General features: G+C 42.6%; 1 long non-coding RNA gene and 1 other non-coding gene across 2 annotated transcripts; one reads left to right on the top strand and one right to left on the bottom strand.

Annotated features, from left to right (window-relative positions):
- Positions 1-1,304: 1,304 nt before the first annotated feature.
- On the bottom strand, positions 1,305-9,106 carry LOC128563651 (uncharacterized). Its single transcript, XR_008373849.1, has 3 exons — positions 8,975-9,106; positions 5,343-5,871; positions 1,305-3,190 (listed from the first exon to the last, which is right to left on the bottom strand). It is a non-coding gene; the product is annotated as an uncharacterized LOC128563651 (long non-coding RNA).
- On the top strand, positions 4,501-4,683 carry LOC128564228 (U2 spliceosomal RNA). The gene has a single exon (XR_008374083.1). It is a non-coding gene; the product is annotated as a U2 spliceosomal RNA (small nuclear RNA).
- Positions 9,107-21,338: the final 12,232 nt, after the last annotated feature.

Here is a 21,338-nt window from a genome sequence, read left to right as displayed (position 1 = left end):
TGGGAGTATGCTGTTTCCACACATGCATCTTCTATTCTCTGTCTCCGCTGCACCCCACTGAGGCAGGTACTGCCTCAGGCATACCCTTTACTCATGGGGCCTGCGTTTCCGTCCCAGATCTGTTCTGCCAGTGTCCACCACCAGAGAAGATGCCTAGCTTTCTCTGGTTGCCCAGAGCAGCAGGAAGTATCTGTCCAAAATATCCCCAGGGGTGTGAGCCCTATTGTTCCTTCAGCTGCCACTGCTGCTCTGTGCCACAGGGCACCGCCTCTCCCTGTCCCGCACGGTTCCTTCTGTCCACCGTCTTCTCCCTACTCCTGTGCCGCAGAATCAGCACAGATGTGCAACAGCCCATGCCCTGTCCATACATGAGAAAATTCCCAAGAATCTGGACTTCATTGGGGACAGGCCTCCAGACCTCAGGGTGAGAGTGGAGGGGAGTACTAGGAATTCAGAATTGCAGGTAGAGAATATATATAGTTTTATACAGTTTTATGCCTGGTGGGAGAGTGCCATGGCACCGTAGTAGGGGAAGGAAGTCCGGTTTTTAGAGGATCTTTCCTGTGGGATAAAATAGGAGGATGTTTAAACTCTGCTCACTTGTTTGTAGAAAGTATACTGCAAGCCATTCTCATAGGGGAGGGGACTCCCATCCACTTGGATTTTTTTTTTCTTTTTTTGCAGTGTTTAGCCGGGGCTGGGTTTGAACCTGCCACCTCTGGCATATGGGGCCAGCGCCCTACTCCTTTAAGCCACAGGTGCCACCTCGGCTTGCATTTTGTACCTATTATTTGTATCCTTGGGGTCGCAGCTTGCCTCAGCAGGGTTGATGTGTGTTCTTCAACCTTCTCTCTTGGCTCAGCTCCAAACCATCAGCTTCCTTGCTAAACTTCTGTCCTTTAACTCTCCTCCTGGACGGGAGCCTCTGTGGAAAGCTGGTTCCAGTTGGCCATCTTGCTCTGCCCCCCCCAAATCCCTATTTTTTAAAGGCTTACAAATCTAGCAAAAGATTCAAGCAAATAATATTGCCTTTGATTCACATCAACATCCCTATCTCCTGGGATTTAGGTGATGGGGAGGGGCGCGCTAAACTTCCCCTTAGCATTAGAGAGATTCAGTACAAAGTGTGTGATCTACTGTCTTCTCCCAGGTACAATCCCCCATATGCCACACAGGGATGAATCTGTGTCATTTTGTAGCCCCACTGACCATATGTGTCCTTTGAGTGCTGTCTCAATGGATTTGTATATTAAAAAGTAGCAGAACTGAAAGTTTATTTTCATTTAACATGGACAAGTCTGTTTTCTGCCATTTTCCATACACCAAAATGCCCAACAGGAAGAACAGCTCCTGTATCCTAGAACATAAATAAACTGCCCCGGTGATGAGTCCAGAAAAAAGAGGTCTGGCACTCTCTGAGCCAGAGGTTCTCCCTGCTGCACCAGGCTTAGCCATCTTCTTGTCACATACACAAGTCAGGACCACAGTCTGAACTCATGAGCAGTCACTCCACATGGTGAAAGCATCCTGGGCTCCTGACATGTGAAGTCATCAATCAGTCAGCTGTTTCTGTCATTTCTGGTTAAAAGCATATAAAATATTTTCCAGTGCTTCTTGTCATCCCTCTAATAGAAATGCTTCTACTGATTACCCACAGCCATGTTGTCAAATGAGCCACAGTCAGTTGTTAACATCTGGAGGGGAGAATATTGGCCAGCACAGTTTTAATTTACTTAAGAGTTTTCTTTAATGAATCTCATTTTGGCAGGAGGAAGTCATGACCAGGCATCATAACACCATCTAATTTTCCACAAGCTTTTTAAAGTTGCCATTTTTCCCTTTCCTCAATCAATCCTGTTATTCCTTTCAACATCCCCAAAGGGTCAAGACCCTGTAGCTAGAAAAATAATAAATTACATGGCTAGCTTTTTTTTCAGTGAAAAATCTTTCACATTGCTTTATCTTAATTTATTGTTTTTCCTCCTCTAAATTGTATAGTCTGTGCCTGACTAAAGGGTCTGGCTTAGTTATAATGTTTAATACATACAGTCTAAAGGCTTTGCTGCAAAACAAATTAATTTTGTAGGAAAACTGACAAGACTAACAAGTTTCCACCGAAGCCAGTTTCCAATAAGGAAAGCTTAAATCTGTTAAATGGGTCTCTTAGCTTCTCCAAGTCATTTCTGAGCTGAGTAAATTTTTTTTTTATTTGTGAGAAAAATTTTTTTCATGAAATGAGATTTCCTTGGGCTTTAAATGAGCATTAAATGGCTGTGCCTGGACATCAGGCTGAGGGGTCTGTTTGGCCCTAGAGTAAACATGGTTATTGTTAATAGTTTATTGTCATTCTTTTTGGAACTAATAAGGAAAGATTTGGATTAGGTAATATATAGGCGACTATTTACTTTGCTTTCGATTAATATTTTTTATACTAAATTGTCAAATCCTAGACATCTGCTTGTAAATATGCTTTTTTCAGCAGCTACATTTTTGAGTGAATTTTCAGGGTGCTTTTTAGAGACTCAGTTTGCTTTACCAGTGTAAGAAAGAAACTTAATATTCAGGGAAATGTAGCAATTCATGCATTTGTAGCATTCCATCATACTTTACATCAAAGCAGAAAAAATTCTTTAATCTCTTGTATAAAACAAAATAACAGTGTTGAAGCTTTAAAATACTGTAGAAAATGTCACCCTTTAATTATTTAGCAATGCTTCCCCCTCCAAATGAAGGAATGGTGGAGTGACATTCTTCATGACCAAGAAACATGAAGTTCAGAGTTTGAATTCCATTTCTGCTACCAACTGGTGACCTTGGGCAAAATTCAGTGTCCTCTTCAGTAAATTGAGGATAATAATATTTAATTAGAATTCACCATTTTGGCATGCGAAATTGTGTTAATTCACCTGAAAAAGTTTCATAAATTTTTAGTTGTAATATTTGAAAGAAATGTGGTATGAACAAAAATATTTTGCCATGAACAATGAAAAGAATAAATTCTATTTTCCATGTTGACATTATTCTCAGCATTACACCGTATTTCAAGATGAAGATGGATGGTTCTGTGGTGCTTAAAACTGTGATGCCAGCGTTGCCTTAGCTATTGATCCAAGCAGATGGGGAAGAATTAATGGATTCTGAAAGCTGGGGTCACAACTGTAGGTGTCACCAGGAAATTCCATGCTGCTGCCTAAAGACAGGGACAAAAACAACAAAATGGAAGAGAAGGAAATGAACAGTCAGTCCTCTAAGGTGCCTGCAGGGCGCAGAGAGGCTCAGAGGATTGAAAGCTATAAATCCCCTAGGACTAGGTAGTACAACTGAATTTGTGAATAGGGTGTTCAAATGGAAGCCCCTCCTAACCTAACGTAAGTTTGACTCTAATAAAAGATAATCTAGGCTCAGCGCCCATAGCTCAGCGGTTAGGGCACCAGTCACATACACCAAGCCTGGCAGGTTTGAACACACCCCCCGCCTGCTAATGACAACTGCAACAACAAAATAGCTGGGCATTGTGGTGGGTGCCTGTAGTCCCAGCTACTTGGGAGGCTGAAGCAAGAGAATCGCTTAGCCCAAGAGTTTGAGGTTGCTGTGAGCTGTGACGCCCTGGCACTCTACTAAGGGTGACATAGTGAGACTCTGTCTCTAAATAAATAAATAATCTGTGTTTTTCTTGCATCATTTGCATCTGTGTTTCTATAGCAGTTTCTTTCCAACACTCTTTACCTGATAAGATCTAACCTTGGGAGAGTTTGTTGACTTCTTTAAGTCATTTCAAAGATAAATAAGAGTTTGCAAACCACTTCCCAAACACTCTCCCAAAAGGAAACTTACTTTGTAAAAAAAAGAAAAACAAAGGAAAATTGGTTCCATCATGAAGTCTAGAAATAATAGTGGCTTTTTAATTAAACATTTTCATTTCCTTCCTCACTAAATTAATACTTTGTACATTCAGTTTAACTGCTAAAGACGACACACACTGGTCCAGACCACCGGATCAAAGTAGTCAGTGTGGGAAGATGACAGAGCATAAAGCTTTTGGTCAATCAGAAAGACCTACAGGTGTCTCTGTCACAGGTCTGCAGGTGTGCTTCAAGCCTCAGTAATCCCAAGCAGCTGAACAAAAATCTGACTCACTGTCCCCACACCTCCTAAGCCAATGCGTACTTGTAAGGTCACATTAATATCGATTCTAAATTTAAACAGTGGCTCCTAGCACCACTGTTGGGACCTTAGCCACAGCTCCCAAATCTCCCCCCGCCATTTCTGAGAGTCTCCTGAGTGGTGTCTCAGGCCTGTCCTCTAATAAATCTACCCATGTTTTCATGATGGCACTGCTGGACACCCACTAGGACTTCAAACTACACAAAGGGCCTACACAGAGAACAGGAACGTGAAATCTCCTTCCTAGTCCTTGTCTCTTCCATCCTCATCTTCCCTCAACAAAAGAACCAGGAAGTAACAAAAACTCTCTCCTCCTTAAGTTAGAAAAAAAGGCTCATCACTTCTCAGCCTTCTGAGATGAAGTGTATCTATCATCTGTTCTTAGCAGTTTAATATTTGATATGTCTTCTACCCAAGGAATACATAGTATTCTGAATAGGGAGGTGGAATAGGAGCTTGCTCCATACACTCCACACATGGACCTGGTGTAGCAGTACCTCCCGGAACAATGCCCGCCTCACACACACACACAAAAGGTTCTAGAATACACGCACTGAATATACGCATATCACTCAAAATAGGCCAAGTTACGTGGCAGTTATACATGAAACTTCCAGCAGTGAAGCACACCAAAGGTTTACTTCTTATGCATCCTGCATGTCATGTAGGTTGTCAGGGCCATCTGCTCATCTGAGTCACCCAGGAAGCCAAGCTGAGAGAGACTTTATCTCAACCTGCTCCCATGGCTTCTGTGCTCTGGCTCCTACAGGCTGCTTAGATGTGAGACAAATCACTTCTAAACACATTTTATCCATCCAAGAAACTCCCATGGGCATGCCTCACTTGAAGGGAACAAAACACTCAATCCTACTATGTAGCCAGAAGGAAGACAACCAGACCTGATGATCACCAAATAAACCCATTCTCATTGATGTTCACTCCTGTTGGGTGTGCACACAGCCAGATTCTGAACCCGAAGTGTGAGTTCAGCCAGAACCCTCACTATAATTATAAGACAGTAAAAATCACTTACTTTGGAAATTCAAGGTGCCGTCCTAATAGGTACCTTTTTGTAGGCCCTGCATAATCTTGTGGGACAAGGGTACTCACGTGTAACTGGGAAAAGAATTGCCAGCATATTCAAAAGTTCATTTTCAACTAATTATTTTGTCTCTTACCCCCACACTGTTCCATAAGGAAGATATCCCCATTTTGCAGATGAGGATCAGAGAGATGAACAGTTTGCTCATATTAGCCGTCTCATGCATTTCAAATTGACCTTCACTGGCACATTGTCCTTCAAAGAGTCTCATTGTGTTTCTTCTTTCCTTTCTCCTTTGGTCTCCCTGTTTTGTTTTTGTTGTTAAATATTTGATTGTTATCCAGAGAATAAATTTTTACAGACAATCCCAAACCTCTCTCCTGATTGGCTTTTTCTTCCCAGGCTTCCAGCATTCCTTCTTTAGCTCCACCTACCTTCCTATGATACTAACACTGCAGGTTGAAGTCTTCTGGACACCAGCTCAGCACTCAGGAGCTATTTGGGTAAGATCTACCAGGCTCCTTTCTGTCAGCAGACTCAGGTCCGTGTAGGTTCCATCCCTTACAGAGTGTGCAGCCTTGAGGTTGAACACCCTTTAGCCTGACATAGGAACCATGGGTGCCACTGCAGGAAGAACATCTTGCCCAGGCCTGCAGGGATGGCTACTGTCAGGATGAGAGGAGAGAATGAATATGAAAGGACTTCTGTTAATAGGAAGGCATAACACAACTACAAATGTTAGTTAACTTTCCTTACCTCCCCGTGTCCCTAGGCACTACCCCTCTGAACTCTCACAGTGCCCTTTCCCCAATCACACCCCTTATCTACTGTGCTGAAATTACCCCTTGACTCAGGTCTTCTCCTGAGATTACGAGAGCTTTGGGGACAAGGACTCTCTCTAGATGCACTTGCTGCACCTAGTAGGCCCTCAGTGAATGTTTGCTGAATGAATGAGCTAAAGACCCTCTAAATCTTTGAACTCCAGCCCCAAAGACTGAAAGTTAAAATAGACCAATTAAACCCCCTTGTAGGGTCTCACTAATAATGAGACAAGCATGTTCATATAAATGTGTAAATGAAACCTTTCTGAAAAATAGTTACCATGTTTTAAATTTATAACTTGCAATATTGTTTATGGGGTGTTTTTTCAGTAGCTGTGAGGCAAGGGAACTATAATTCAGGATGTCTCTAGGTCCCTGAGTTTCCAGGTTCCTCTCTTATCCAAAATAATATATCCACCTGAAATCCAGCTTTCGGGTATACAAGCTGCCCATCTGAGGAGGTAATCAATCTCTTGGCATCCTGAAACTTTAGATAATCCAGTGCTTAGGACTTGGGTCTCTTGTAGGAGTCCCAAATTAGCCTGCTGCTAAGTATGGCCATATGCAAACCCCCCTTTATGTAACAGAGCATTAACGCCTACTATGTCTCCTCCCTCATCATCTGTCACAGTCAAAAAATGGCAGCACAAACCCAAATTCCAAGGGAATAAAAAACATATGGCATAGGAATTCCCCTTGAAAACATGACCTGAGGAAAACTCCTTGGGATTAGGTAAAGTGGGGTAGAAAGGGGAGAGAAATGATTGAATTAAACCTCTGTGGATCCCCAAACCCTGCAAAAGTCATGTGGGTGGGTACCATCCTATATCCCACAACTATTAGAACAGTTCAAATCCAAAGTTTGGGAGAGGTTTTCAATTTCAAATTCTGAAAGCTCTAGTTTACTTTTTTTTTTTTTTTTAACCTATTTATTTATTTATTGGAGACAGAGTCTCACTTTGTTGCGCTTGGTAGAGTGGTGTGGCACCATAGCTCACAGCAACCTCAAACTCTAGGGCTCAAACAATTCTCTCGCTTCAGACTCCCAAGTAGCTGGGACTACAGGTGCCCCCCGGGACACCCAGCTATTTTTGCAGACCAGGTCTCACTCTGGCTCAGGTTGGTCTCGAACCTGTGAACTCAGGCAATGCACCAGTGTGGTCCTCCCAGAATGCTAGGATTACAGTTGTGAGCCACCACACCCAGCCTCAAGTTTATTTTAGTATTATTTCCATATAGGAATAAATAATATATACTCTGCCAATATGGATTCCATAGGGATTCTCCCTGTCCCTACTTTTAACTTTCTGCCCATGATCTATGTTAAACCATTTTGAAATCTAGACATTTTATTGTTTCAGGTTAATTTGAGGGTACAAAGAATTAGGTTACAACATTTGCATTTGTTTGGTAGAGTCCCTCTTATAATTGTGTCCCACCCCCAAGAGGTTGCCATACACCCTAACATTGTACCCATTAAGTGGGAGCACATCAATCCCCCTTCCTCCTTCCCTCTCCCCTTCCTTTATTCCTCTGCCCTTTACCTTGAATTGAGTTTTTCTCTCATGTGGGAATGTATTAGATCATCTATTGGCTTCATATTAGTATTAAGTACATTGGATTCTTGCTTCTGTATAGGTGAAAAGCCTGTAAGTAAACCTTTAAATGGTTCCATTTTGTGAAGGCAAGTTTAAAGTCTTTTCTGAGTTAGAAAGGAAAAAATCCTGGATAGAACTCCATATGTGGCTTAGAACCTAATCATGTAAAAGTGATTTAGGGTGGAGCTTCATGGAGTCAGGGCTGCAGACAGTCACCTGTATATCTCAGGATTTTCCAGACTACTCCCTAAAGATGATTAACAGCCTCCAGATGGTCAAGCATTCAAACAGCTTATTTCCCCAGAATCTTGTTTTGTGGTTTTGTTTTTGATTACTTAGCGTAAGAATAACTTTAGTGAAGTAGTTATCAGTTAAACCGGTTAAACCTTAGCCCATAAGGATAGCTTTAGATAATGTTAGTAAAATGGTTATCAGTTAATCTGATTTATCTGTAAGTACCAGGCAGTAAAAGGCCTGGGGCCAAGGTTTAAGTCATGTGTTTATTGATTAAGTTATGTGCCTATATAAGCTTTGGTGGAAGAACTAAAGATTGTCAGTTTTCATGAGAGTAAGTGGACCTTCTTATTACTCCGACTATTTCATTGCAGGACTCATTTCTCTGCGTCATCGGTCAATTGGGAGACTTTCACACAACACTTCTCCATTCTTGTGACACTTTAGTAAGAAGAATGTATTTCAACTCCATCCAAATTAACACAAAAGATATAAAGTCTACATCTTTTTAATGGCTGAATAGTATTCCATGGTATACATATACCATAGCTTGTTAAGGTTGTTTCAATGTTTTGGAAATTGTAAATTGAGCTGTGATAAACAATCTAGTGCAAATGTCCTTATGATAAAATAATTTTTTTTCTTCTGGGTAAATGCCCACTAATGGGATTGATGGATCAAATGGAAGGTCTAATTTGAGTTCTTTGAGTATTCTCCATACTTCCTTCCAAAGAGGTATTAGTTTGCAATCCCTACAACACTGTAAAAGTGTTCCCTTCTCTCCACATCCACTTCAACATCTGCAGCTTTGAGACTTAGTCGTGTGGGCCATTTTCACTAGGGTTAGTTGATATCTCAGGGTGGTTTTGATTTGTATGTCTCTGATGATCAGGACGATGAGCATTTTTCAAATGTTTGTTAGCCATTCATCTGTCTTCCTCAGAGAAGGTTCTGTTCATGTCTCTTGCTCAGGGGCAAATGGAATTGTTTGCTCTTTTTTTATTGATTAATTTGTCTGTAGATTGTAATTATCAACCCTTTGTCAGATTCATACTCTGCAAATATCTTTTCCCATCCTGAAGTTTGTCTTTTTGCTTTACCTGTTGCATCCTTACCTGTGCAGTTTTCAGCTTAATTAAGTTCCATGTGTTTATTTTTGTTGTTGTTGCAATTGCTCCTAAAGTCTTTGTCATACAATCTTTCCCCAGTCCAACATTATCAAGAGTTTTTCACACACTTTCTTCAGGTTTTTATTGTTTCATGGAAATCTAGACTTTTTAAAAAAGTTTAACAAACAATATTTATCCTAAACAACCAGCACTTTCTGTAAACATGGACAATGATGTTTATTTATTTACTTATTTATTTATTTTTGAGACAGATTCTCACTTTGTTGCCCTCAGTAGAGTGCCATGGCATCCTATCTCACAGCAACCTCAAACTCTTGGGCTCAAGCGATCCTCTTACCTTAGCATCCCAAGTAGCTGGGACTATAGGTGCCAGCCATAAAGCCCAGCTATTTTTAGAGACTGTGTCTCACTCATGCTCAGGCTGGTCTCGAACTTCTGAGCTCAAGCAATCCACCCACCTCAGCCTCCCAGAGTACTAGGGTTAGAGGCATGACCCACTGCAACAATGATGTTTAAATCAAAAAATTTTAATCACCAATTTAGGATAAACTAACAAACTTACATTCCATGCCAGGAAATGTTGGTTTTGTGTATAAGCCAAAATTATTAATGTAATCCTCCTATTTGGTTCATTCACTATTAAACTTTTATAATGTGCCAGTGTTCTGGGTGTTGAGGATATAGCAATAAACAAAGCAGACAAAAATCCTCACTCATATTAAGTTTACATTCTGGCAGAAAGAGAAACAAACACCGATAATTCCAACATGTATATACACATTAGATGGAGACAGATGCTGTGGAGGATTGCATTAATGGCCCCAGATGGTTGCCCTTTCCTCTATCCATTCCCCTTGTTAACTTTTCCATAGTGAGTGGAGCTTTTCCCCTTCCCCTTGATCTTGAAGCTGGCCACATGACCTGTTTTGGCCAAAAATTGGCAATGAGCTACAAGTGACAGTGTGCTGGCTCCCAGGTATATATTCTACAGAAACAAAAGGCCATCACGATTCCATTGCCTTTCTAACTGTTTTTGTCATTGCCATGAGAATAACATGCCCAGGCTTCTCTGCCGGGCCAAGGAGAAAAGGAAGAGAGATACAGGAGCAACTCAGCTTCCTCAGCAAAACCCACTCTGAAGTAGGGCCTTGGGATGCTCTTAGACGCAGAGATGAGACCAGTCAACACCAGCAGAGCCACTCAGAAGGCACAGCCTAGATCTGCTGACCTGCAGTGGACTCACAGATGCAAGAGCTATAATAATGAATGGTCATCGTTTTGAGGCTGAGTTTGGGAGTTGTTTGTTACACCTCAATAGTTAAGTGCTAAAGAGCAGTCAGAATAAAGCAGTGAGAGGAACAGGCAGTACTATGTGGTAGTGGTAATGCTTGGGTCAATTTCAAATATCTTCCTACTAGGTACCTACCCAAAAGAAACAAAATCATTTCATCTAAGAACATTTGCACTTGGGTGGCGCCTGTGGCTCAGTCGCTAAGGCGCTGGCCCCATATACCGAGGGTGGTGGGTTCAAACCCAGCCCCAGCTGAACTGCAACCAAAAGAAAAAAAAAATAGTTGGGCATTGTGGCGGGCGCCTGTAGTCCCAGCTACTCGTGAGGCTGAGGCAAGAGAATCACTTAAGCCCAGGAGTTGGAGGTTGCTGTGAGCTGTGTGATGCCATGGCACTCTACCGAGGGCCATAAAGTGAGACTCTGTCTCTACAAAAAAAAAAAAAAAGAACATTTGCACTTAAATGTTTATAGCGGCACAATCACAAAGATGTGGAAACTACCCAGGTGCCACATCAACTCATGAATGGATTAATAAACTGTGGTGTATGTATACTATGGAATACTATTCAGCCATTAAAAAAAGATGGAGTCGAAGAACATTCTCTTTCTTTATCACAAGAACGGAAAAGCAAATACCCATGTACTCAATACTAATTTAAAACTAGTAGATGAACAACTAGAAGCCCACATAAGAGAAAAGCACAATTAAATCCAAGAAAGAGAGAGGAAGAAAGGGGGGCTAAGTACCCTCCCACCTAACAAGTACTATGCAGGGACGTATGGCATACCTCCTGGGTGAAGGACTCAACTATGCCTCAGACGTTCCTAGCAAACACAAACAATGTAGCTTAATCCTATGTACCCTTATATTAATCTGAAAATTTTAAAAAATTAAATATCTTCCTTTAATAGTTATTAATCCTTTTAAAACATATTATTAGTGATTTTAATTTCCTTTCCAAGAATTTAGTGGTTCTTAAGTTCACTACCTATCATCCCCATCATATCCTTGGTATTCTCATCCTGGTACTACCTGGACCCAAACAAATATGAACCAGGAAAAGCTTGTTAATTTGCTCTGGTATGGGAAGCAGAAATTAACACCCATCTCCAGTGCTAATCTAGTTGTACATTCTTACTCTTTCTTATGTTTGAACTGCATTGTGTGAACTCATATTCTCTTCTTAATGTGGAATCCGGTGGCTCACTACAATTCAATCAAAAGCTTCTCCAGAGGTACTCCTTTCCTAAATTATTATAAACTCATAGGGTTTAGCCAATAGAATTCTTCTAACACACTTTCAAAGGTGAATGCCAGTTCCATAGTCATTATGTCTTTCTTTCTGCAATCGAAGAAGTTTCCAGCCCAGCTTTGATTTCCCATTTCCTATAAATACTAAGCATGTACTTGCCATTTTTATTACAAAATCAATGCTCTCATGGAAACCAAGTCACAAGTCCCAGTACAGGGTTGTAGAAAATGTTAGTGATTAGAATTGGTTCCAGTATAGACTCGGCTAAAGATGATGGTATAAAGGGGGAGGGGAAAAATCCACTCTGAATCCCTTGTCTTCTGGGGAGTCACCTGTTGGTGGCTCCAGCGTACTGGTGGAAAGGTTTGACAGCTTCTTGGTTAAGGTAATTTCAAGGGCTCCTGAATCTACTGTCTTTTTTCAAGTTTCTCTTTCCTTTCTCTTTTATGGATTTGAATAACTGAGGTCAAATTTCACAGAGTTGTGTGATCTTGGGAAAATCGCTTACCTTCTTTGACAATCAAATTCCCCACTGGTAAAATATGGGAATTGAAGAAGCTCCTCCCTGTTTTAACATTCAACAATTTAAGTACACACGTTTAAGCTACTGATTCCAAACTAAACAAATAATAACTTTAGGCCTGTTACAGGCTGTAGCCCTGGACACAAACCACCTTAAAGTAGCTTAGTAAGATTAATTAGATTAAGATCTTTCATCAATATATGTTTTAAAGACCGAGCTGTCCTCTTTAAGCCTCTTTTATGTTCAACCTCACAACTTTTACAAGTAATGACCAACATGTTTATAGTAAGGGTTTCAAAACCCTCCTCAGACCCAAACAATTTGGCTTTTTAGCTTTCTTAATAAAAATGATAAGCTTGTAAGTTCTGAAGAGTGCATCAGAAGTCTCCAGCAAGACTTTTTCATTCCAAGATCTAATTTTGTGACCCAGGCTGTTAAATTTTCCTCTGCAAAGGCTTAGACTCTCCAAGGCAGACCTTAGTAGCTACTAGTTCCCAATCAATTGCTTTTCACACCCGCACATCTGCACACATAAAGCCACTTTAAACATCATGCTGTGGGGTCCTGACATGATGACAGAGCCACCAGCTGTCGGGGCACTGCACTGAATTGGGGACACAGACCCCATTTTCCTATGTAAATTGGCCTAGACGCTGCTTTAGCCCCCAACAAAAGGGACAGTCCAGTTAAATGGTGCCATCTGGCCGTCCCCCAGCCCCACTGACACCTCCGGGATGGGGCGAGCGAGAATGATCTTCGGGGGACCGGAAAGGTGGCCGGGTAGAGCGCAGCTGTCACCCCCGCCCCAGGGGTCCTGCCCAGAGGTTGGGGGCCAGCAGATTCACGGTGGTCTTAAGCCTCCAGGCCTGGAACAGTGGAGGGTCTCACAGCGCACTACTGGCGTGGGGGAGGGCGCGCTTTGTTCCAGGGCCCCGAAGGGACAAGGCTCCCGAGCCTGGGGCAGAGTCACTGCTTCGTCCCCAGGGCCCCAGGGCAGCTCTCGCCGGGCAGCGAACAGCCGCGGGCGCCTCCATAGCAACAGCGTGGGAGCTCCGCAAACCGGGAAGAGGAAAAGGGGAGTAGGGAAAGGAGGAGGCTGGGAGGAGGGGTACAGGGGAGGAGGGGAGGAGAGGATCTGGAAAGAAAGGGAGGAAGGGAGCTGGGAAGGAGGGAAGAAGGGAGCAGAGAAGAGGGGAGAAGCGAGAAAGCAAACAGGGAACAGACAGGGGGAGAGCAGGGGAGGAAAGCAGCGGAGAGTCAGGAGGAGGGGGAGGAGGAGGAGGGGCGCAGGAGGAAGGCGCAGGGAGAACGGGTGCAGGAAAGGAAAGCAGAAGGGAAGGAGCCAGGAGAAGGCGGAGAAGTGGCGCTGGGGAGAAAGGACGCGAGCAGCAGCGCGGCTGAGGGACAGGGAGAAGGAGTGCGGGGAGGAGGGGGAGAGATGGGAGGAGAAGCGAAGGAGCTGGGGACAGAGCGCGGGGAGGAGGACGCCGCCCCGCCCAGCCCTCCAGGGCCCCTGGCTCCTGCGGGATTCTCGGGCGGAATTCCTGCCCCAGCCGCCCAGGGGCGGGAGGAGGAGCGGGAGCCGAAGCGGGCGGGGACCGAGCGGCCCGTGGGATCGCCGGCGCGGGGAGGAGCCGCGGGAGCGCGGGGCGGCCGGGAGGTGGCGAGGTCCCGCCGCGGCCTCCGCCGCCTCCCAGCCCGCGGTGCTCGCGGAATGCGCAAACGCCGGTCCCCACGGCCTGCGAGCCGCTGCCCCAGAGGGGAGGCGCTCCGGCCGAGAGGAGAATGAGCTGAGGCTCGCGTTCGCTCCAAGTGTTTTCACCGGAGAATGTGGGGTTTTGTTTTGAGTCCACTCCCCCACATCCTCCACCCCTGCTCTCCCAAATAAAGGACCTCGTGGAGAGAATATATTACTAATGCTAGACTTGGAATTTTAAACAATGTTCTCTGATATCTAACTGAATATTTTGTAGAATAGCCCAATCACAAACAGATCATCATTCTTAAGTACTATTTGCTACTGGCTTGCACAAGACATTTCACAAAGTTGGCGAAGCGAACGTGATCCTTGCTCTCAAAAAGTTTGCCACACACACACAAAAAAAGGACTAGGATTCTACTCTGAAAAGCACATTTGAATAGTTCTTATGACATGACGTTAAATGTGTGGGGTAAAAACTTATTTCAGACTTACCAGTATTTCAAAAGAAAACCTATAGATAAGGTTATTTTATTTTAAACCCATTATAAAAAGTGAAGGGAAGAAAAATAAACTTTCGGATGTTCTCAGCAAACATGGCCTATGGGAAAATGAAAATAAACCTAATTGAAAAAACAGTGCTCACCATAAATAGGTTTAGCTTTCAGGAAGGGAGCATGATTTAAAAAAAAAAAAAAGAGCAGAAAACCCACCAATCAAATGTAAGGTTGTCCTTGTTTTCTAAAGGAAAGTTCCAAGAATCCTCCAAAGCCTTAAAGAACACTTATGTGGGCATAGCCAGGGCTTTGTTTTGTTGTTTGTTGTGAAAATCCAAATCTGTAAATCCTGTTTTCAGGTATTACCCAAAGGAACATTTTTTGGTTTCCTCTACCTACATGCTCCCAAATTAGGCACCTTCCTAAAAGTAACAGGAAAACTTGGAGGTTTATTATTGTGTGATATCCCATCTGGTTTCATTTCTATCCTTGACCAAAAGGAAAAGAAAAGAAAGATGTAAGCAGCCTTCCAACTATATCTACAAAACTCTAAACGTTCACTAATTCTGACACAAAATGTATGACTCTCAGATTCCCAACTGGTTGGTATATAGCATTTTGTGAGGGTCCAATGCATTTCAGGTACTAGTCCAAGCATTTATAGACATTAGCATTTGTATTTAATCCTCTTAATCTTAGAAGACAAATACTAATATACCATTTTATAGATGAGGAAACTGAGGCTTAGAAAGAGCATGAAATCTGTCCAGTTTTGGCTCGGCACCTGTGGCTCAAACAGCTAAGGTGCCAGCCACATACACCTGAGCTGGCAGATTGGAATCCAGCCCTGACCACCAAACAACAATGACGGCTGCAACTAAAAAAAAAAAAAATAGCCAGGAGTTGTGGTGGGTGCCTGTAGTCCCAGCTACTTGGGAGGCGGAGGCAAGAGAATCGCTTAACCCAGGAGTTGGAGGTTGCTGTGAGCTGTGATGCCACAGCACTCTACCCAGGGCGACAGCTTGAGGCTCTGTCTCAGAAAAAAAAAAAAATCTGTCCAGTTTTGCACAGTGGTAGTTGGCATGATTGGATGAAGACCCAAACCTGCCATCACTGACCAGTTTGTTCCCTCACTACACACTCTGTAAGAGTGGGACTTCCCTTTATGACTCATCTAGAATATTATTGAATATAACCATAGGCAAAAAATATTTTTTTCCAGTTTTTCTGGCAGTAAAATAGACACGTAAATTTAATTTTTTTTTCTATTTTTAAGGTTTCCTTAGTGGTTGTTATCTAAGCCTTCTTTCAAGAGAGTCAAAAACCAGGTAATAGTAATATTATAAAAAGGATCTGAAAGATAGTTATTACATTGAATTTGATATAGCATAGCAAAAGGGTAGAGATAAAAGTACATTTGTTTTAAAAAACCAAGCAAGTAAAAAATGACTTTAATTACAGGCTCGGCGCCTGTGGCTCAAGCCGCTAAAGTGCCAGCCACATACACCTGAGCTGGCAGGTTCAAATCCAGCCTGGGCCCGCCAAACAACAGTGATGCCTGCAACCAAAAATAGCTGGGCATTGTGGCAGGCACCTATAGTCCCAGCTACTCGGGAGGCTGAGGCAGAAGAATAGCTTAAGCCCAGGAATTGGAGGTTTCTGGGAGCTGTGATACCACAGCACTCTACCCAAGGCGACAGCTTGAAGCTCTGTGTCAAAAAAAAAAAAGACTTTAATTACGTAAGACACAGGATCCTACCTTGCCCTTGCCCTATTAGTGAGGCTTTCTACAATGTTGTAAACTTCCGAAAAATAGAAAGCAACAACCCACCAGGCCCAAATTGATTAAACACAAATTGTTTTCTATGGAGAAAGTTTCTTACTTTGTCTCCTGGAGTAGACTGTAGCGACATCGTAGCTCACTGCAACCTCAAACTCCTGGGCTTCCACGACCCTCCTGCCTCATCCTCCCAAATTGCTGGGATTATAGGCTGCACCACAATGCCTAGCTAATTTTTCTATGTTTTGTAGAGAAGGGGGCTCACTCTTGCTCACTCTTTGAACAACTGACCTCAAGCCGTCCTCCAGTCTCTCCCTACCAGGAGATAAAAAGCGTGAGCCACCATACTGGCCTAAACACAAATTCTTAATGTAGAATTGCAGCAATATTTAACATAAATACTCTGGATTCACTCACAAACCATCTTTTAAAAAGTTGGTTGTATCCTATTGCTTGTACTTTGATTTCTTTATTTTCTATCAAAGTTCCGGCCACAGCCTTATGTTCTCAGGACCTATATCTTAGGAGGAGTAGGCTTTAAATGTCATGTGACATTTGCACATGTAGAGTCAAGTAGGTGTTGAGAATTTTTTGCTGAACTTAGTTTCTAAATAAATAATAAGAATATACTCACCCCTAAAATCTTTGGCCTTTGCCTCTTTTCTTTTGTCTGAACGGTTCTGTGTCTCTCCTTGACTCAGCTAGGTGATTGAGGAGAACGAGTGACAGAAACAAAAGGAGAACATTTGGGACCAAAGCTAGCAAAGGATTAACTTTTCCCAGAGCAGAGGTGGCTGTGCTGGGAGATAATAATGGACTGGACCCAGGATGGGGTGGGGGTGGCGGGGTACCGATAAGGCTGGCCCTTGCCTATTTTTTAGGCTGAGAACTAAAGCAAAGAGCTTCTTTTTAGGCTTGGTGGAGGGGTTGAGCTTTAATTTTCCTGGGCTGGGGGTGGGGTAAAACTCCGCTAAGTAAACAAGCCCTGGAGGCCAGGTCTCCAATAAATGTCAGAGTCACAACTTACTCTGCTTTTTTTCCTGCCACTGAAAAACTGAAAGGGAAAAGGGGTGTTTACTCTAGGCCAGGACCTTTTTCCCTGAGATGTGCCAGTCCAAAGGAGACAGCAAGGAAAGAAAGGGATCAGACTGACTTGTGTGGCCAAGCCCCTCCTTCTGCTGTGGCTGGTTGCAGTTTGAAATCTCTTTTTGCCCCCCTCCTTCTAATTTTCTAAAAAGGTTTTCCCCTTCGGAAAACAGTCCCTCATTAACTTTAGCCCAAAAGTGATTTTGTGTATCCTTTTCCAGAATTCAGAGGGAAAAATACCCTGTGACTATTTTTAACACGTGTGAGAGAGATTTTTTTTTTTCTTTGCTTAAATATTCTGATATTCCCATCACTGGTAACTGATGTTTCCCACAACTAAAAGTGAAATTTCCCAGTAGGGCCTCCAGGCTGAATAAAATTTATTAGAAAAGGATAAAGGGACAGGGAGGGAAAGAGGCTAAAAATTTTTTATGGGCTATCTTCTTTTATCTCAAGGAAAGTTCCCTTTAATTGAATTCATAAGCAGCACCTTATGGTAATATTATTGTGTGCCTTATTTTTACTGTTTATAACTGCAGACTGATTTTTAGGTCCCAAAAGTAAAGGAATATAATTGATAGCAGGACCTGTAGTCCCAGCTACTTGGGACTCTGAGCCAAAAGTTTGAGGTACTTGTGAGCTAGGCTGACTCCGTGGCACTGTAGCCCAGGCAACAGAATGAGACTCTGTCTCAAAAAAATAATAATAATAATAAATAACAATAATAATAATAAAAGGAATACAACTTCATGATTATTCCAACTTACTGGGGAGGTCAAACAAAAAGAAGATGATTTAATCAGTATAGAGTTAAGTCCATCAACTCAAAGTGACTAGATGAATCTCTAGAATTAAAACATCAAACGTTTGTTGAATAGAATACCCATCTAATTAGTATTGATCATGAAATAATTCTAAGCACATGTGCTGTTTACATAGAAAGGAAGCAATATATTCTCTTAGAAAAATGAACACATTATATACGTATCTGGACCTCATTAGCATGAGGTAAAGAAAAAAAGACCTTATAAAACGAGATTCACGAGAGTACCACGTTAGAAAATAACTTCATTGAGCAAGACACATTATTTAGCAGAATCTGCAATAGTGTCCATGAATGGAAAACAGGACTTGGGGTGAGGGCTAGCAGAGAAGTCTAAACAGGAAGAGAAGTGAGGATCGGAAGCACACAATTGAAATTTTCTGATTGGATAGAAAAAACAGCTGACTTCCGCCTCACCCCGCAGCAAGACGCCAGGCAAGCTTACTGTGTGTGAGTCAGGTGCCGGCCAGTCAGGGTGGTACATCATCTGCAGTCTTCATTTTTACCCTCTACAGCCCCCTCACCCCCACACTGTATCATGCTGCATTGATTTTACAGGTGAGGAGATTGAGGATTGAAAACGCTCAATAATGGACCCAAGGACATTCAGACCATAAATGGCAAAGGTGAAAATCCATCTCGGTTCCCCCTCTAGTTTCCATCATAGTGATTAGTGAGTGGAGAGAGGAGGGGAGCCTCCTCCCCGACGCCCAAGGAGAAATACACCCAGACAAGCAAATTCCAGCCATTTAGAGCTCTCCTCACCTACACTGTGTTACTCACGTAATTAGAAGAAGACTCAAAGCTGGGGGTGTGGCTGGCTTTCCTTGTGGATCAAAGTTTTAGATAATATCTTTTGCCTTTTGCTGGGTGCAAAGCAGAGTCTATCTCTCAAGCATCCACTGGTGCTTGGTAAGGACTGATTACAGTTCTCAGTTTTGAAACACAAGTTTTGTCCTAATTCATCTAAGAAGGTGATGATTATTTAGGAAATAAGGAGAAAGTGCAATAGGATAGAAAATTTTTTAGCCAAGTGAGTGGTTGAAACTTGAAATAAAAGTGGAGGACAATGTTAATTATTGGCCTATTTCTTTATGGCCTGGGGGGGGGAAGTGAGGACTAAAGACGTAAGCACTGGGGAGGGAAGGTTTTCCTGGGGAAGTGGCTTCTCAGCTGCATGTTCACTTCTTAGGAGCCAACCTTGAGGAGCACCAGGGAGCAGGAGATGTTTTTGGGAAGGGTGGGCAGCTTGTGCAAGGACCGTGTGATGCTGGCACATTGCTGATTTGATTTTGCTGAGATTCATCTATTCCTTTCTTTTCTAAAAAAAAAAAAAAAAAAACGTATTTCCAGATCAAGGGCATGCTCAATCTTTACTGATCTTGCTTATTAGCCAACACTAGACAGGAATGTTCCTGCCCTTTTTATATGATGCCTTAACAATGTTTACCAGGGGAGTTTATTATTGAGATACAAGGACATAGGCATCCTTCACAGTGACCAAGGGCAAGGGTGGCCTGGCAGCAGAAGGGACTTGGTCATAAACCCCAAAAGCCAGCAGGGGCAGGCACAACACCCTTCCCGTGTCTGCCTTTTATCTCTGTTTCTCTACATGAAGCTGCCTAACTTTCCACCTCTGCAGATTAGTTTTGTATTCCATTGAACACATGATCAATGAGGTCCCTAGAAAGCTTAGTTTCTGTCACCTCAGTTCCAGGAACTCCACTAACTGACCATCTATGACTCTCATTTCCAAACATGGGGGCAAAAATATTTGACTAATCCATCTCAGTCAAGGGTTCACCTCTGAGCCAATCATCTGTAGCAGAAAATGTTGTTGATTTTGAATAGGGAGAAGAATACCTCTTGGAGGAAAGGGTTCCAGCAGAACTAAATAAGGAGTCTCCAAAAGCTCCCTGTGACTGTCCACATCATGTTTAGCTTCTTCTATTTTGACTTCCAGATTCTCTAAAATATACTTCTTTCCTTGTTCCATGTTAACAGCTATTAACTCCCATTACTTCAAAAATAATAAATGTGTTCTCTGCTTTCCCAGCCCCAATTTCACAACTCTTTTGTTCTGCTGTGGGATATCACATGGCTCTTTTGTCAATCCCCTTCCAATCTTCCTGTTTCTGGATTAAGGGGCAGGAAGGATGAATTATTCCAATGCAATCAAATACAGAAGTGAAAAAAAATAGTCTCCTTTTAGGATTCCATTAAACATCATTGGTTTTTTTCCTCCTTTATCTTAGACCTTATCCAATTCAGTCCATTATGAACCAGATATGTTAAGTGACCTTCCTGGGGTTACACATTTCTGGCAGAACTTTCTGTACAGGGGGTTTCTGATTATAATGTCTGGTCCCACTCCAGTATGTCTGGGACCAAGGCACAAAATAAGGAAAGCACATAGCAGAAATCTCACCCAGCCTGTGTGTCCACTCAGAGGGCACAAACTTTACAGATGGAATCGGTCTGTCTTGAGCATTCCATTGAACAGATGTTTCAAGGGGGCAGGACTTTAGAAGACCAGGAGATAGTACATGGTCTCACTCTAAATATTTCTGCATTCTGGAGAACCCTTGCTCACCAGAATGTCCAGTGTTAGTGTTCAGACTGCTGCCTACCTTTAGGGCACAATGAACTGTATCCGGCTTGGAAGACCTGCTCCTTGATAGAAATGGGATTTTTCTGAGAAATCACATGCAAATATTAAGTTATTCAAATAAAAAAGGATGGGCAGACACGGTGTGAATTTGAACTCATTACTCAACTGACTCTGGACCTCCATTATCAAATAAAATGGTTGATGCTTTTGGCCAGAGATACCATCTTCCAATAAGTCACCAAAATGACAGACATAAAGGGAAAGAGGAGAACTACCCAATACATGTTCTCTACGCCTTTTAGAAGACATGGAGTTGGTCCTTTGGCCACATACATGCAAAACTACGAGATCAAGAGAATGGGTTCTATTCAAAAGGGCCACACATGTTACCATGGCAAAAATGGAAGAGTCTACAGTGTTAAACAGCATGCTGCTCGCATTGTTGTAAACAAACAGGTTAAGGGCAAGTTTCTTTCCAAGAGGATTAATGGTTGCATCAAATGTATTAAGTACTCTAAGAGCCAAGATAGCTTCCTAAAACACATGAAGGACAATGATCAGAAAAAGAAGGAAGCCAAAGACAAAGGTACCTGGGTTCAGCTGAAGCACCAGCTCACTACCCCCAGAAAAGCACACTCTGTGAGAACCAGTGGAAAGTACCCTGAGCTTCTGGAACCCATTCCCTACCAATTCATGGCATAATGAGTGTAAAAAATAAAAGATTACTGGGGGCGGGGCCTGTGGCTCAGTGAGTAGGGCGCAGGCCCCATATACCAAGGGTGGGGT

The sequence above is a fragment of the Nycticebus coucang genome, chromosome 13 (genome assembly GCF_027406575.1).
Source record: "Nycticebus coucang isolate mNycCou1 chromosome 13, mNycCou1.pri, whole genome shotgun sequence".
NCBI lineage: Eukaryota > Metazoa > Chordata > Mammalia > Primates > Lorisidae > Nycticebus > Nycticebus coucang.
Note: the sequence above shows the minus strand (reverse complement) of the source record. Positions and strands in the feature narration are given on the sequence as shown.